This window comes from Anabrus simplex, chromosome 1, assembly GCF_040414725.1.
Source record: "Anabrus simplex isolate iqAnaSimp1 chromosome 1, ASM4041472v1, whole genome shotgun sequence".
Taxonomy (NCBI): domain Eukaryota; kingdom Metazoa; phylum Arthropoda; class Insecta; order Orthoptera; family Tettigoniidae; genus Anabrus; species Anabrus simplex.
In genome coordinates this window covers 284,246,401-284,263,169 of record NC_090265.1, presented here as the reverse complement: position 1 = coordinate 284,263,169, position 16,769 = coordinate 284,246,401, and the positions used below count along the sequence as shown (strand labels likewise).

Below are 16,769 nucleotides of genomic sequence, written 5' to 3'. Positions count from 1 at the left end.
GCGTTGCTACCAGTTGAACTTTTGCAGAAGCTACGCCACGTAGAGGAAGCCATTAAATACGCATAAGCGTGTGTGAAGAGTCATTCTTCGTTTTGGAGTACTGTATGAAGCCTATGTATGGAGTAGTGATGAAGAACCTTGATGGTGGAGTCATCACTGTAAACTATGAAAGCAATACGGACTCATTACGAGTGGATGCTACATAGTGTTAATTTGTCAGTCATACTGTGGTTTATTCCTCTCTGAGATAATGCAAAGTGTGAGAGGTGGTTTGTATGTGTAATTTGGACGTAATGTGTTGTTGTGTACAGAACAGATTGTGGCTAGATGGAACCGTGGGCCAAGTGTGTATTACTTGTTCATTCTTTGAATAATACAACATGGTTTTCATTATTTATTAATTCCATGGCAGCCATTTTACATTGTGTAGGTGAATGGCTTTATTAACCAAGTGCAGTGAGGTGACTATGTCTTTCTTTTTTTTTTTTGGTACAGTTTACCAGGTGAGTTGGCCGTGCGGTTACGGGCGTCCAGCTGTGAGCTTGCATCCGAGAGATAGTGGGTTCAGACCACACCCTCGGCAGCCCTGAAGATGGTTTTATGGTTTTCCGTGGTTTCCCATTTTCACACCAGGCAAATGCTGGGGCTGTACCATAATTAAGACCACGATCGCTTCCTTCCCATTCCTAGGCCTTTCCTATCGCATCGTCACCATAAGACCTATCTGTGTCAATGCAACGCAAAACAAATTTATAACACTTTGTAACACTGTGATAGTGCCATTTTGTTCATGTAAATGAGGTTAAGAATGGGCAGTCATATTATCCGTATGAAATCATCAATTTGAAGAGTGTCCTTCAGAACTATGTATAGTTGTGGTGTATAGCTTGTAGATGTTCTGGATGTTTATTTTTATATTGGTTCTCATCACATGATGATTATTGTTGGTGTTTGTTTTGTTTTATTTTATTTTGCTTTGGGAGTAAATTCTAAAAGTGAAACTTATAGTAAATCTTTTATTGTTGGAATAAGGAAAACCCTAGCACGCTACCCAAATTTATTTTCAGAGTTAAATAGTAGCACGTAAGGCAATGAAGCAAGTTTTGGAACCTCGTCAGCCTGATGACCGTCGCCTTGGAAGAAGGATTCATTCATGCTCTACAGGGTCAATTATTCCTGTAAATCTTTTGCAGGTGGCACCCAATTTTGTTATTCATATTTTATTCTAGCCACCATTTATCTATATAAGCAATAAATTTCATGGTTAGGCCCATATTGATGAATATGACTTAACTTTTTACAAAAACTATATATTGATTAGGGGCATAATAAAGTTTTGTGAAAGGTAACCATTTATCCATTTTGTGTTTCAGTTTTGCCATGTTATTACAATGTACAGAGGTAGTTTATGGCCATCAGCAGTAATAGCCAACATCACCAGGCACCTGGTGGGGCTGTAGCTTAATTAAGGCCATGGCCGCTTCCTTCCCATTCCTAGGGGTTTCCTGTCCCGTCGTCGCCATAAGACCTATCTGTGTCGGTGCGACATAAAGCAACTAGAAAAAAAAAAAAAAAAAAAAAAAAAGCAGTTCAACACAGTACTTAATGCAAATAGAAACGCACCTCTGGTTGGCATGTGGCAGGGAATGGAGGGCCAGCATCGTCACAGTCAAGGAACAAGTAAGACAGACACTGTTGTCTCCTCTCTGCACTGTCAAGGGCCTTCCGTAGTGGTGACTGGTATAGCTTATTTGATTGATTTGACATTTTACTTCTCAAAGAAGATTATATGTAAGAATTTTTAACTTACGTAACTCAGGATAAATGTTACACTGACAAGATATTACTTGTGGACTATGTTTTAATTACCTTCAGTCTTGGAGTGTCCAGTATTTTTAGTGAGAATGACGCCCAATTAAGGTCAAAACATGTACTATTATTAGATGTCGTATGCACTGTATTAAATAGATGAGCTTTTGTGATTTCTTTATTAGAAATTTTGCCTAATTATAGTCACTCGACCTCTGGAGCGATTTCTTATGGCATTCCATCGGTATGCTGATTCATCTCCCACAGCTCAACTCGGTAGGGAGCTTTCAGCTTGTGGCCACTGTAGCGTTCATTGAGTACAGCCTCTTCCTAGGAGGCACCTGGCTGGGGCTGTGTAGTACATCTGTCTATTATGTATTGAAGAGTGGTTGACAGGAATAGCAAGGGAAGTGCCAGATCTAGTGCTACATTAGAATTAGGATAATAAATGGAATTTTGAAGAAATGTATTTGGATAGATTTTCCTTCAGAGTTTGATAAATCGAAGTATGTGAAACTTCCGTTGCCTTTCGGGTTTCAGCCAGGAAAGTGCTATGTAGCTAGGGGTATGTGAGCATCATAACAAGTTAAAAACAAATCGAAGACCAGAATTCAATGCTTGTTGGAAGTTTCGTAGTTTGTTCACGGGTCGCATCATCGAGGACAATTTTGCAATAGTGAACAAAGTTTGAAGAAGTTTCAGCTTTATGATTTGTTGTAAAATGTCTTTATGTCATTTCAGAGGGTGTAGTGTTGCATACATCTTTCTACATATATTTATTACGTGTGCAATAGGCCTACTTGATGGTTCCACAAGCACCTCTACTTGGCCTTGGTGAGAAACGCATTTGTCGTCCACCGCTGCTCCGTTGATACTGACAGAAATGATGACAAGCGCACTCACACGGTCAGTATAACTGTCAGTATCCCCACCACTCTACAGTACTGACGCTCGCAGATCAGGAAATCCGGATCTGCTTCAGTACTAGCCTTCATTCCATCATTCCAGTCCACACGCGATCAGTATTACTGTCAATATTTTTCGGTACTGACAGTTTTATTGATCGTGTAGGGTCTGCTTAAGGGTAGCTTTAAATGCCTTTGTTGAAAACAAATGGATCTCGGGTAATGAAGCCATTCATGTACAAAGGGAGTTCACTTCTGTTTGTGAGAATGATACTTTGAAAGAAGTGAATTCTTTGTATTCTAAAGACGAGAGGTTAGATCACTTTTGGCTTCACACTGTTCTTCCAATAGTAAATTTGAAAACAGAAAAGTTGGCTTCATTTCTCAAAATGATACTAATATTGTTTCATGGAAATGCTTCACTTGAATGTGGTTTTCCTGTTAATAAAGAAATTATAGTAGAGAACATGCTACAAGTATCCCTTGTAGCACAAAGAATAATATATGATTCTATCCCAAACCCTGGTGGAATTGAAAAGGTCTCCATTAATAACATGCTCCATGCTGCAAGGAGTGCTCATGCTTTGTACGTTCAAAATCTAAAGGAGAAACGTAAAATATTGGAAGTAGAAGATTCTTTGCAAAAAATAAGAGAAAGACCGCTTTGTTGCTCAAAGAATTAGAAGAAAAGAAGTGGAGGGTGATGGCAGAAGCTCGAGTCATTGGTGGCTACAAAGAAGTTTCTTCGCTGAAGCAGTAATGGTAATACATGTAAAAAAAAAAGTGAAGTTAATCAGACTAAATTAAACAAGTTTTAATATGCACATTAATTGCTCATTTATTTTTTTGGATGTTAAGTTTAAAAATGTATTTTAATATTACTGACACTTCCTTTATAATTATGTTTTTTGTCATCATGTGTCAGGGAAAAACTGGTTTTTATGTCTGGAAAACAGGGAAATGACAGGGAATTTTAAAATCTGGATTTGGTGGACACCCTGAATAAGTATTTTCTGTCTACTTGCAATTACTTCAACGAACATAAACTCTGCCCTCGGTGACTCACTGGTCGATGAGGTGCAAATGACACGGCTCTTGAGGTCATCTCTACAATATAGAATGAGACCTCCACCCATATTATTGGTGCAGTGTCTGACTCGTTGGCTGAATGGTCAGCGTACTGGCTTTCGGTTCCGAGGGTCCTGGGTTCGATTCCCGGCCGGGTCTGGGATTTTAACCATCATTGCTTAATTCCAGTGGTTCGAGGGCTGGATGTTTGTGCTGTCCCCAACATCTCTGCAACTCACGCTCCACACATAACACTATCCTCCACTACAATAACATGCAGTTACCTATAGATGGCAGATGCCGCCCACCCTCATCGGAGGGTCTGCCTTACAAGGGCTGCACTCGTCTAGAAATAGCCACACAAAATTATTATTGATGCAATCGTGATGATGATGATAAAATAATGATGATGATGATGATGATGATGATGATGATGATGATGATGATGATGATGATGATAATAATAATAATCGTATGGCCTCAGCTACCATGTGCAGACATTTCAATTTGATGCCATCTGGCTGTCTGCTCGTCATTTCATCATTTTCGATGTTCCAGTTTACTCTAGGCCCACTAGATGGCAGACAGAGTAAACCGGATCTCTCTTGGGCGTCTGTGGCTGAGATTTTAAGGAATTTTGTCGGATGAACACCAAATGTGTCACCAGAGATCTTTTACATGCCGACATCGTACGACATTGAGTGTCGAATGGACTTTTTTCTCCCTCCAAAAATCCGACCACCTCTGCCAGGTTTGAATCCGCTATCTTGGGGAGCTGAGGGAAACAACCAACTTCACTGATACCTATCACATGGATGCAATTTTCATTAAATATACTCTTAATTTCTTCCAAGTGTGCAAGTAAGCTTTGGCTGTTCAAATGACAACACTGTAGTTCGCGAGGACAGTGAAAGTTCTTGTGTCAGAAGGCTACCGGAATCAATTGGCTGGGATGGAGTGCTGTTGTTAGAGCTACGGTTACTGTCAGAGGGTGGTCCTGCAATTAGCTAGCTACCGGACATGCTTGAACTAAGACAGAAATCTTACCTGGATATCCTGATGAAGTAGCCCGCTGACTGGTTTAAACAAACATACACACACTCTCTCTCTTTCTAAACCTAATAAAACCTGGCGCATACCCCAGAAGTCCCTTGTTTTATTTAGTATTACCTTCCATGTGGACGTCAGGGATTCTGTAATGAGCAGCTTAGTACCTTTCAGAGCTTGCTTGGCATGCCAGGTGCGGTCTCATTCATGGTACCTGAGGAATTTAATAATAATAGGTCTATTCCCCGCAGTCACCACTTCCGCCACCGTCCTCTTCATACAGCCCAGTCTGTGACACCCGATCTATGCTGTCCATACACGATTGAATGTTCAGCTTATTTTTAAAAGTTTCTAAAACTACAGCATTGGTATCCTCACTAGGGGTCTCACGCCATACTTATGAACACTGTACACTCATTCCTAACAGTCTCGTTCACTGTACTTTGCCGATCGTATGTAGAAGTCTCCCTTGTTGCACCTGATATGACACTCCTTGATAGTAGCTGGACCGAGAATTAATAATAATGTTATTCATTTTAAGTCCCAATAACTAATCTCATGGTTTTCATAGATGCCAAGGTTGACGAGGCTGATGTATTTTGAGCACCTTCAATTACTACTGGACATAGCCAGGATCGAACCTAGCCAGCGCTCTACCATTTGAGCTACTCAGCCTGGCATGGACTGAGAAACTCAACTCTTCCAATGGCAGACAAACAGAATGAATACTTAGTTTCATTGACAGAACACTCCCAGAGACTGACACACAGACTGCCTCATCAGCTAAGGTGAACCTTGACTCAAATTGTCTCTGTCCATAGCAGCACTTGCTCTTAGACTGAACTGACTGCACTCTGCACTGCACTTGCTCTGAACCCTCAACTGCCACGGAACCACTGAAGCCAGTGCTGCCTGTCTTAAGTAGCGATATTTGGAGAGAGGAGACTCTTCCAGCGAATGCTCTGGGCGCATTGTAGAGATCCTTGTCACAATTCAGGAGGCCTCCAGTGTGTTACCAGGGTGATGACAATAGTGGTAAAAGAAGGGCTGTCCAATGCGCGCCTGGTTCTCTTCTGATTATTTCACTGTGTGGTGAGTGGCAAGGCTCTAACTCATGGCCTGGTCCAGGCTAACCTCTTCCTCCCAACGACTTACGATAAAATGGGGGATCCCGCCGCAATACCATCACAGTAATGAATGGTTTACAGCTGGTTCCGACTTTCATTTGTTTGACTTATATTTGTACTGCACTACCAACATTCTGTTACTTCTGAGAGCTGTGCCTTAGTGCTCCCTTGATAAGGGGGAACATAAGGAGAGGACTAAGAATAGTGATATAGCAGCTTCTGCTAGGGGAGTGTTGGGGACCCAGTTGTCAAGTGACAGTCAGGTGAGCATTAAGGGATTACTATAGATACGCTCCTTAGGGGACCGATTGAGGGAAATTGCATGTGCTTCCTCATATACATGTTGACATTTCCTCAAGACATCAGTGATCATGGTTCGTGGTGGATAGTACGGTGATGGTGTGCCTTTCTACAGACTTCAGCAGGCACCCAAGTCGTGTTGTAAGGGTTTCCATTACACTGTGGCTCTGACAACACTGGCTTCCATCTTTAGACCTTCCTGATAATGCCCAGACTTGATAGACATTAGCAATGATTTTGAGTGAATCCTTCCATTCATTGCTAGATAATTCTCAGGATTTGGTACTCATCTCATGGTCGCATTATATTCCTTGAACAGGTTAATTCGTGTGTCCTTATGTGGTAAGGAGCACCAGAGGATGGTTGCCTGGTTGTACTTCCTCTTAAAACAGTAATCGCCACCACTTGTCTTAACTGCCAGGCACTTATGAGCTCTGTATTTGGCTTTTTGTTAGATGTTAGATGCCTTCACAAAGTATTTTACACATAATCACAGGAGGTCAGTGAATGGTTTGGTTTACAAGTTGCTTTACGTCGCACCGATACAGATATGTCTTTTGGCGATGATGGGTCAGTGAATGTTCATTGAGTTATGCAGTACAATGCAAAAGGACACAGTTACTCCAAATTAATGTTTCAAATAGCCACCTAGTCTCTGTAAACACATTTTAGAAGTTCTTGCCAATTGTTCAGATCCCTTATGATAGAAACCAGCTCCTTTGTCCTGGAACTTTCAAGAGAACGAATTGGTGGACCCCACTTTTTGTTCCCAGTAGATTCTCGGTTCAATACGGATTTAATATGAAGTTTTTAAACTTGAAAGAGAACCACTGCTTGAACTTGTTCTTCATTGGAAAATTTTGTTTCAGCCAGATGTTATTTTCTCGTGCCGAACACATGGAGATTGCGTGGTGCAAAATTTGGATTGTATGCCAGATGCTGTCATACCTCCCATAGACACTGTTGGAGCAAAGTTTGCGTTGTGCCTGCCTGGCATAGTGTTACATTGTCATGATTTAGAACAATGCCCTCGTTTCATTTTCTGCACCTCTTTCTCTTTAAGGCCTTGTGCAAAAACCTCAGTGATTGGCATTAGAAATAGGCAATAGTAGTTGCACCCTGTTGCATAAACTGTATGTTAAGCTGCTTCTTCACAGTTGAAGAAAACTGTAACCATGACCTCCTCTGCTGATTGTACAACTTTGAATTTCTCCTGCACCAGTGAGGATGTTTCTCCATTTGATAGATGCTCCCTGTATTTCTGGTCTGAAATGATGCTTCCGTATCTCATAACCCGTAATGATGTAGCTTAGGAACCCATTGGCTTCTATGAGTAATGCTGAAAGAAGTCCAGAGAAACCGTAAACCTTGTTATCTTGTGTATGGGTGTCAATGATCGTGGAGCCCAGGATGAGCACATTTCCAGTAATCCAGTGGTGTCGGACAATAGCATGTGCACTGCCCATTAAGATGACATTCTCCTGTGTGCAATGTCTGCAGTACACACTCTGCTACCGAGCTCGATAGCTGTAGTCGCCTAAGTGCGGCCAGTATGCAGTATTCGGAAGATAGTGTGTTCGAACCCCGCTCTCGGCAGCCCTGAAGATGGTTTTCCGTGGTTTCCCATTTTCAGACCTGGCAAATGTTGTGCTGTACCTTAAATAAGGCCACAGCCACTTCCTTCCCACTTCTAGCCCTTTCCTGTCCCACTGTCGCCTGTCATATCCTACGAATGTGACAGGCTGGGGACTGAAAAGGGTTCTAGAATGCACTAAAGCTCTACAATGACAATATCAATTATGAGTGGCTTAATGCCGAATCAATATATATTGAAATAGTATTGAATGCACTGTACGCTAGTTTACAATCCTATACAATTTTATACAGTCGGTAAAATTCGTCTTGCTTCTAGGGAACTTCCTAATCTACACATATTAGAGCTACTTAAGAAGTCTTTGGTTCCCTATCTGTACTTCAGTTATTACTAGTTTATACTTATCTTCCGGGATGATTGCTTTCTTGGACGACATCTTCTTTCTTCAAGTTAGAATATCACTCGCTCACTTGAACACCCACTAACTTCACTCACTCCTTCACTCTTACCGAAGAGGATGAAGTTCTGTTACCTCTCCTTGCTAATGTCTGTGTATGACTCTCCTGGTGTTGAATTCGGTTGATGTACTGGATCTACTTCTCCCGTGGTTACCTCTTCCCAACTGTCCAGTCAATGTTAGTAAAGTCCCCGTTCCCGCTTGAGTCTATGATACGAATACTCTGCACCTCTGACGTATGCTTTCCTTTGAATGACTTCTGTAAAGATTAGTGACTACTTTTAGGCTCCTCCAGAGACCTTCACTTGTCTTTAAATGAACAGCCAATGTCCCTTACAGTCACTTCCCTTAATGTCTTTATAATGTAGTTACAAGATTATGAGGTTCAGGTCCTTACTCGTACTGATCCCTGGTCGCCTATTGCTACCTGAAGGCTTTCCCTTCGTACTTGCGGCTTTAACTAATCCGCCCAAGTGTTAATCCGACCCTAAGCTCTATCACCTAAGTGTAGATGAATTCCTGGCAAACTGGCTAAGAATGTTTGTAAACAGTGACTGATAATTCTGACTTCGAGCTCTTACTTGAATACTGACTTGTGCCCTGACCGGCTTACTGTCCTACTGGACTTCCCTGCTCCCGACTTCTGCTTTCGACTCTGCTTCTAACGGTGACTGCCAACTCCTTACCCAACTGACCGACTAATCTTTTTGGTTGCTCCTTAAGTTACCTCGGTGTTCTTGAAACTACTGAGCCTTATAGACTTCGTATCCCTCGTGATTCTGATTTGTCGTTCTCCTGTTGGTCAGTAATATCCCTTCCTTGGTGAAGTCATAATCTCTAATTATTCTCGAAGCCCGAGAAGCTGAAATTTTCCTCTCTACCTGCGTTCTCCCAGCTTCGCTCCGCTGCCCTTTTGACCATGTACACATTGTGATAAGGGGGTCACAAATATCGGGTGTGTACCTAACTATTTCACCATGCCTGGTTGGTTTCAACTTTTCAGAACTGCATCATCTTACATTTCCAATATGTATCTTACAATTATTTCCCTATATAATGATTTTACTCTAATACTTTTAATTCCTTGTCGCATACTTGGATTGCATTTTCTTTTCTTAATTCTATGACACTTATTTTACATTACTCTTGGTACTGGGAGGTTGCGGTTCGATTCTAGATCGGGCTGCTTGCTCCATCATGTACAGGCTGTGGGCGGCGCCGTGTCAGCAACACGACACCTCTCTTCTTCGGAAAAGAAGTGTTTGCGTCCACTCGACGCAGGCACTTCTCTCCACTTTCTGTTTTGGTGTGATACCACTCATTCATGTGTTACTCACTTTATGTCTACTAGCATGAGATTTCTACTGTCTGAATTTTATGTTCAGGTTACTTCTATACTCGGGTACGTGGTTTCGTACCACGGGATGTTTACACTTGCCCTAATGTGTCATCTTCACTTTCTACTTCTTGAATACTGACGCGACCTGTTATTGGTCGTGTTCTGTCAAAATGCACTGCTAAGTCACCATCTGAACTTTTAGCTTTAACTTTACTTTTGTTAATAATCTTTTGTTTGAAACATATTTTTGTGCAGCATCCAGAGGTATCCCTCCAATACTTTTGTATGTAGGACCTAAGAAACATGGGCAACATTTGCAAAAAGTCAAAATTGCAAGTAGCACAATTATTGCTGCAACTGTCCAAACAATGATTTTGTATACATTGAAATGAGCATGTAATTGGTTAAACTTCATTTTATTTTATTTTTCTATAATAAGATTTTCAACATCATCTACTTTTTTACTCACATATTTGTCACTTCCATGGGTAAGGATATTATATAAGCGAGTTTCTTGTAAGTTTAATAATAATAAGCTTATTTGTTTTACGTCCCACTAACTACTCTTTTACGGTTTTCGGAGACGCTGAGGTGCTGGAATTTAGTCCCACAGGAGTTCTTTTACGTGCCAGTAAATCTACCGACACGAGGCTGACGTATTTGAGCACCTTCAATTACCACCAGACTGAGCCAGGATCGAACCTGCCAGGTTGGGGTCAGAAGGCCAGCGCCTTAACCGCCTGAGCCACTCAGCCTGGCTCTTTTTTTAAGTTTAAATTCTGTAGCTTAAAATATTCAAATGTTCACAACATTCATATTGCAGAAAAATATCAACATCTTTTCTATTGGTAGTATGTACCTTGACTGAAGATTTTAATTTTATATTTTGCCCATAAGCAGTGCAAGTTTCGTGAAATGTAAGAATACTTACTCTTTTTAATGTTATGTCACTTGTTTCCTGATAAACCACTGTTAATTTGGTTGGCTCTAGTGCTACGTATAAATATTTATTTACATCAATCCTTAGCCACAATGACTGTTGGACTTGCACTGTATCTTTAGGACAGTTTGGTGATATTGAGTTGGTACCAGTTAACAATGTTACAGTATAATCTTTTTCTCCATGAGTAATTGTTAAGGGAAATTCTAAAGGACTTACACTTTTATCGTCGGTGATTGCTTTACATTTGAGCATTTGGTCTTTAGTTAAATAAGCATACAATTGTTGTTCTTTACTTATTATAATGAATTCTGCTGTGGATATTATAATTACAAATTGATGGTTTTTACTTGCTATTGGAGCCGGGAAAGGAAGAATTTTGTACACCTTAAAATTCTTTTTGTCACTGAGAGGAGTGGCAACTACGTACACTAAAACATCTTGGTTGATGAAAGCCTGTAACTTTGATGTCTTATAAATTAAATACTCGTGAGTTGTGCCCAATTCAAATGGTAGGGTCATCTTTTGGGGAAGTTGTCCTAGTGCCCTTTTATAAGCTTTAATTATTTCAGCAGGGCTTAAAATTTGTACATGAATAATTCCTATCTGAGTGTATGTAATGGCTGAGGTTATCATGTTATATTGTTCATGTATATGGACTAATAAGTTCTCAATTTCTATTAAATGTTGATTAATACTAATTTCTACACTGAGCTGGGTATATGCTTGTTCTAATTGCTCCGTTTCATTTTTAATAAAGATTTTAATTTTCCTCGAAATTTTGATTAAGTTTCATCTTGTTTCTAGTGACATCATACAGTGTACTGTTTATAGATTGCAGGGTTGAACGGACCACGACCATTTGTTCTTTTGTAATTCTAAGCATTGATATTTGCTCTTTTTTCTAATTCAGATATTTTATTCTGATAGAAGTCTGCGTCATTTTGATCCATTGTGCCAAATAGTGATTTAGATAGTGTACCAATAAAGTTGAAGAGACCCTTCTTCACTCTCTGATTCTGTCCTTTAGAGAATTGTTTAATTATATTTTTAAGATCTTGGACCTTTTGTAATCCAGTTTTAGTTGGGTTTCGTGTTGACACATATGATTTAATGCTTCTGGTAAACGATAGCATAAGGCTTGTGTAGCATAAGGCTTGTGTTTTCTGAATATTCTTTCGAATGACTGTAAGTGCTGTGTTGAGTTTTGTTAGATTTGCGTATGAAATCAATTTCCATTCTGTGGTGGTATGCTGTACTGCGCCCTGATCTTTGAGATAAATTACAGGGGTTTTTCCCGTAGGGAGTGATTGAAAGTCTAGTGTATTTACTTATTTACTATAACTAGGCGGTATATTACAATCAACAGGATGATAGTTAGGAAGTGGGCTGCCTTCGTTGCTGGCTTCGCCATCTTGTTCCTTGAGAATGACCTGTAAGAAAGAGAGGATTTTTCGCTCTAGCTGCTGTGTTAGCATGCGGTACAGTGTATACAATGCTCTTAGTTTGTCGGGTTGTACAATCTTGCGAAGGACCTGTTCCACTATGAGATTGAACTTTCTCATCTTATTATGACAGTGTCCCATATAGGATTTAGGGTATTGTTTTAAGCATGAGATGGACACATGAAGACATGCTACACTATGAGGTCGAGATATCCCATCTCTTTCTTGTAATATCCCATCTCGTCGCAACAATGTCTGATATAGGACTTAGGGTATGGTTTTAAGTGGTAGATCGTTATATGAACTAGGGTGGCTAATCCTATAAGGTGGTGATGACTTTCGACCCAGGAATAGCTCACCTTCTGATACTCAACATCCTCGAAAGGAAACGGACGTTCTGGGCTCAGGGGCAACGTTACCGTAATTTAAGTATCAGAATGCTACCTTATAGGTTGTGCAACATGAATTTATTCTACAGTTCTGTCCCATTCGTGCATAGGTGGGTGAATATAGCTCGACTGAGCTCAAGAGAAAGATGGTAGGCAACTGAAACATTTTCTATTGTGCTTGTTCAGTTCTGAAACCATATGGTTTCGTGAAGGTACAACACTGTCCTTCGACCAAGCAGTTAGATTTTCCAAACATCAGCGTTACACAATTTATTACGTATTTGGGGTAGTAGTGTAATTATGAATTTATAATGAGACTGTATTGGGCAGGTCATGTGAAATGTTGATTTATCTCGCCCTTCTCATAGGAGCTACGGGCGAGGAGTGTTTTCTCCAGGGTTCATCCTGTTCTTTTAATACTAAGGACGAGGTATATTATGACTTTACTGTTCAAATTATTTGTGTGAGTTGGGCGTGGCTTGTTTGGGTTCACCGAGCTCGATAGCTGCAGTCGTTTAAGTGCGGCCAGTATCCAGTATTCGGGAGATAGTAGGTTCGAACCCCACTGTCGGCAGCCCTGAAAATGGTTTTCCGTGGTTTCCCATTTTCACAACAGGCAAATGCTGGGGCTGTACCTTAATTAAGGCCATGGCCACTTCCTTCCCACTCCTAGCCCTTTCCTGTCCCATCGTCGCCGTAAGACCTATCTATGTGTGTAGGTGCGACGTAAAACAACTAGCAAAAAAAAAAAAAAAAAAAAATTTTTTTGGGTTCATGATTAGTATGTGTGCCTACCTTCGATGTTTGAGGGAGAACATAAATCAATAAATCAGCAATTTTGTGCTCACTTTTGGTTCGCTAGTGATAGCGTATGTTACTATTTGTTCAAATTGATCCGAATGTATCTGGATTCTATCCGTGGAAATTTCAGCCACGTGGAGCATTTTCCTTTTCATCTCCTTCTGATGGAGGTACTGTGTTTAATTTGGTTGCCTGGTTTGGCACGTTCATGCAGTATTCTGCTTCGTGCTGTCTTATCTTGCCCTCACTTGTTTACTAACACAGCTGTAGCTTCGACTTATCTCTCATTCATGCTTATCTGTAAAGATCATTCATTCATTCGGGGTGTAATGTTTTCGCCTGAATTATCTATAAGAGTCATTACACAGTACGTATTACAAGATATTATGTATCCTTGTACAGGGTGTTCCTAATGTTGTGTCTTCTAAAAGTTGGTGAGTTCTTGCGAAGTTGAATTGTTATAATTAGGGTGTAATTACCCTTGGTTGTGAGAATACTTATAGGTCATGTCCTCGCTTCCCATGACAAATGCTGACCAGCCATGCGCATTGCGCTCTGCGTACTAATATTCTGGGCCCTTTTATTTTTAGGTTAAATTTCTATACTCCGTAGGAAATTTTGTATGTGGTTTGGCTGAGTATTTCCATAAACTCCACCAGCAACCTTCGTTAGGGCAAAAAGCTATTGGGGTAGAAGGGGGTGTGATCTACCGTGGCCGAAATAAGGGCCATAAGTCTGCTATTGTGCGGCCTAACTTATGTATAACTTCAATCTGTTTTTATGAACTTTGATAAATTTACCCCTATTGTTAATTCTTAGCAAGCAGTTTACACTATCTTCTCTACTACGTATGGGCCTCGATACGGCTGAGAAAATTTAGAACTACGACCTCGTCGTAATGTTTCATCTCTAAGGAGCGCCTTGTCTCCTATCTGAAAGTATACTTCATGTTGTGTTTGGTCATATTTTTCCTTTTCGTTCTGTTTACTACTTATGAGAGTTTTTCTAGCTATCTCATGGTTTTCTTGTAGCCTGTGTGTTAACTCTTCAATTACATTCTGATATTCATTGTAGGTGGTCTCTGGTTTACGTTGTAATATACCAGGAATATTCTCCTTGCGTCCAAATATTAGCTCTTAAGGTGTAAACCCTGTATTGGTATGTGGAGTAGTGTTGTATACAAGTATGGCAGTGGAGAGATATTTATCCCAATCATTCAGCTCTGTACATATATAATGTCTAAGATACTCTACTAGCGTGCAATGTGCTCGTTCTATACTGCCGTTAGACTGCGGGCAAAAAGCAGTCACGTGTACTTTTTCTATCTTCAAAATTCTACACAATTTCTTAAAAATTTGGCTCATAAAATTACTACCCATATCTGTTAATATGGTATTGGGTGTCCCGTAAATACTAACCACGTTCATTTAAAGTTAAGAACTTCATATTTAGGTTCCGTATTGAAGCAGAATTCACATCAAAGAAAAGTACAATAAGTTCCACCTTTTCAATACATTATATTATGTGACAGTTTTACGTTACAGTTAAACCTTCACATACTTGGTTAGGAATTGGGCTGGCTATCAGATACTTAGATAATTGATCCTGACATGTGAGGATAAAACGATTGGAGCTCTCTGTTACTGGAAGGGGTCCGACCATGTAAATTGCTACTTTCTTGAAAACAGTACTCGGTGAGTCTGTCAATCAATCAATCACTACTGATCTGCATTTAGGGCAGTCGCCCAGGTGGCAGATTCCCTATCTGTTGTTTTCCTAGCCTTTTCTTAAATGATCGCAAAGAAATTGGAAAATTATTGAACATTTCCCTTGGTAAGTTATTCCAATCCCTAACTCCCCTTCCTATAAACAAATATTTGCCCCAATTTGTCCTCTTGAATTCCAACTTTATCTTCATATTGTGATCTTTCCTACTTTTAAAGACACCACTCAAACTTATTCATCTACTGATGTCCTCCCACGCCATCTCTCCTCCGACAGCTCGGAACATACCATTTAATTGAGCAGCTCGTCTCCTTTCTCCCAAATCTTCCCAGCCCAAAATTTGCAACATTTTTGTAACGCTACTCTTTTGTCGGAAATCACCCAGAACAAATGGAGCTGCTTTTCTGTGGATTTTTTCCAGTTCTTGAATCAAGTAATCCTGGTGAGGGTCCCATACACTGGAACCATACTCTAGTTGGAGTCTGTTATCAACATAGGTGCCTTAACAGCTGGACCTAGTATCTTGTTCTTTTGGCAGGATGGGCAAGAACGAATAAATTTCTCTATATCTTTCTTCATACCTGGCCACTGGATAAAATCCTTGATTCGAGCTAACGTTCTGGTCATACTCTCATGTCCTCCAATAAGTCAACAGTGAGCTTCCCGTAGAATGTTCAATTTCTCTTCCTCAGTGAGGTTTTGAACGTCTACATTAGGTGATCTTTCTTGCTCTTTATTAGGCTTTGTATTCTTTCATCACGCATACCTTGTACGAAACTAGTCGCCGAATAAATTGTGCCTGATTTTCCCCTACCATTTGAAGTTTGCCTTGAATTGCTGTGTCACGTAAGTTGGTCCCGATTTTGTCTATCCTGTGTGCTCATCGCGATATGGTTTCTCCTGGTTGCTGTCTGGCCGCAAATAATTGACACGCATAAAAATCTACCGTTCGCTTTTCACAGTAATATTCTTCTTGGGCCGCCTTAATTTCTGGCCAAGTTCGTACGTCTAACCTGACTTAATAATTTACTTCGAGCCTCTTTGCTAATTTTTGTTAAGATTAGTTTGTAAAACAGTTCCCGTTTATTTGGTCTTACTACTTCTAGTGCTGTTTCTATGTATTTGCAGAATTCTCCTAATCTGGCCGGTTGTGACCCATCGAATTCTGTATTTATAATACGTAATGCCTCGGTCACCGACATATATTGCTCAGCGTGCATTAACACTTCTTTATGCTCATTTACATGATTAGGGGCAGGACTAGTCGAACGAGAAGACCCTTCCATTATAAAGTGGTTTTAACTCACCCTATTGATGACCGTAGACTTCCGGAACTGGGCTCGCTCTCTGCGCGTGTGCTGGCTGCCTCTCAGTGCGAGTACAGTACAGTATTCTTCCTCTCCCCTTCTGGTACAGGACTTCTTACTCAAACAAAATTAGTGACCGTGTACACATTATGATAAGGGAGTCACAAATATCCAGTGTGTACCTAACTATTTCACCATGCCTGGTTGGTTTCAACTTTTCAGAACTGCATCATCTCACATTTCCAATATGTATCTTACAATTATTTCCCTATATGATGATTTTACTCTAATACTTTTAATTCCTTGTCACATACCTGGATAGGATTTTCTTTTCTTAATTCTATGACACTTATTTTACATTACTCTTGGTACTGGGAGGTTGCAGTTCGATTCTGTATCAGGCCGTTTGCTCCATCGTGTTCAGGCTGTGGGCGGCGCCGTGTCAGTAACACGACACGCCGTAAGACCTATCCGTGTCGGTGCGACGTAAAGAAACTTGAAAAAGAAAACACACTC

The 16,769-nt window shown here is 40.4% G+C and overlaps 1 protein-coding gene across 1 annotated transcript in view; it reads left to right on the top strand.

The window, feature by feature from the left end:
- Positions 1–16,769, top strand: part of Slik (Sterile20-like kinase) — a 733,683-nt gene that overhangs the window by 187,594 nt on the left and 529,320 nt on the right. The gene's annotated exons all lie outside the window — the stretch shown is intronic.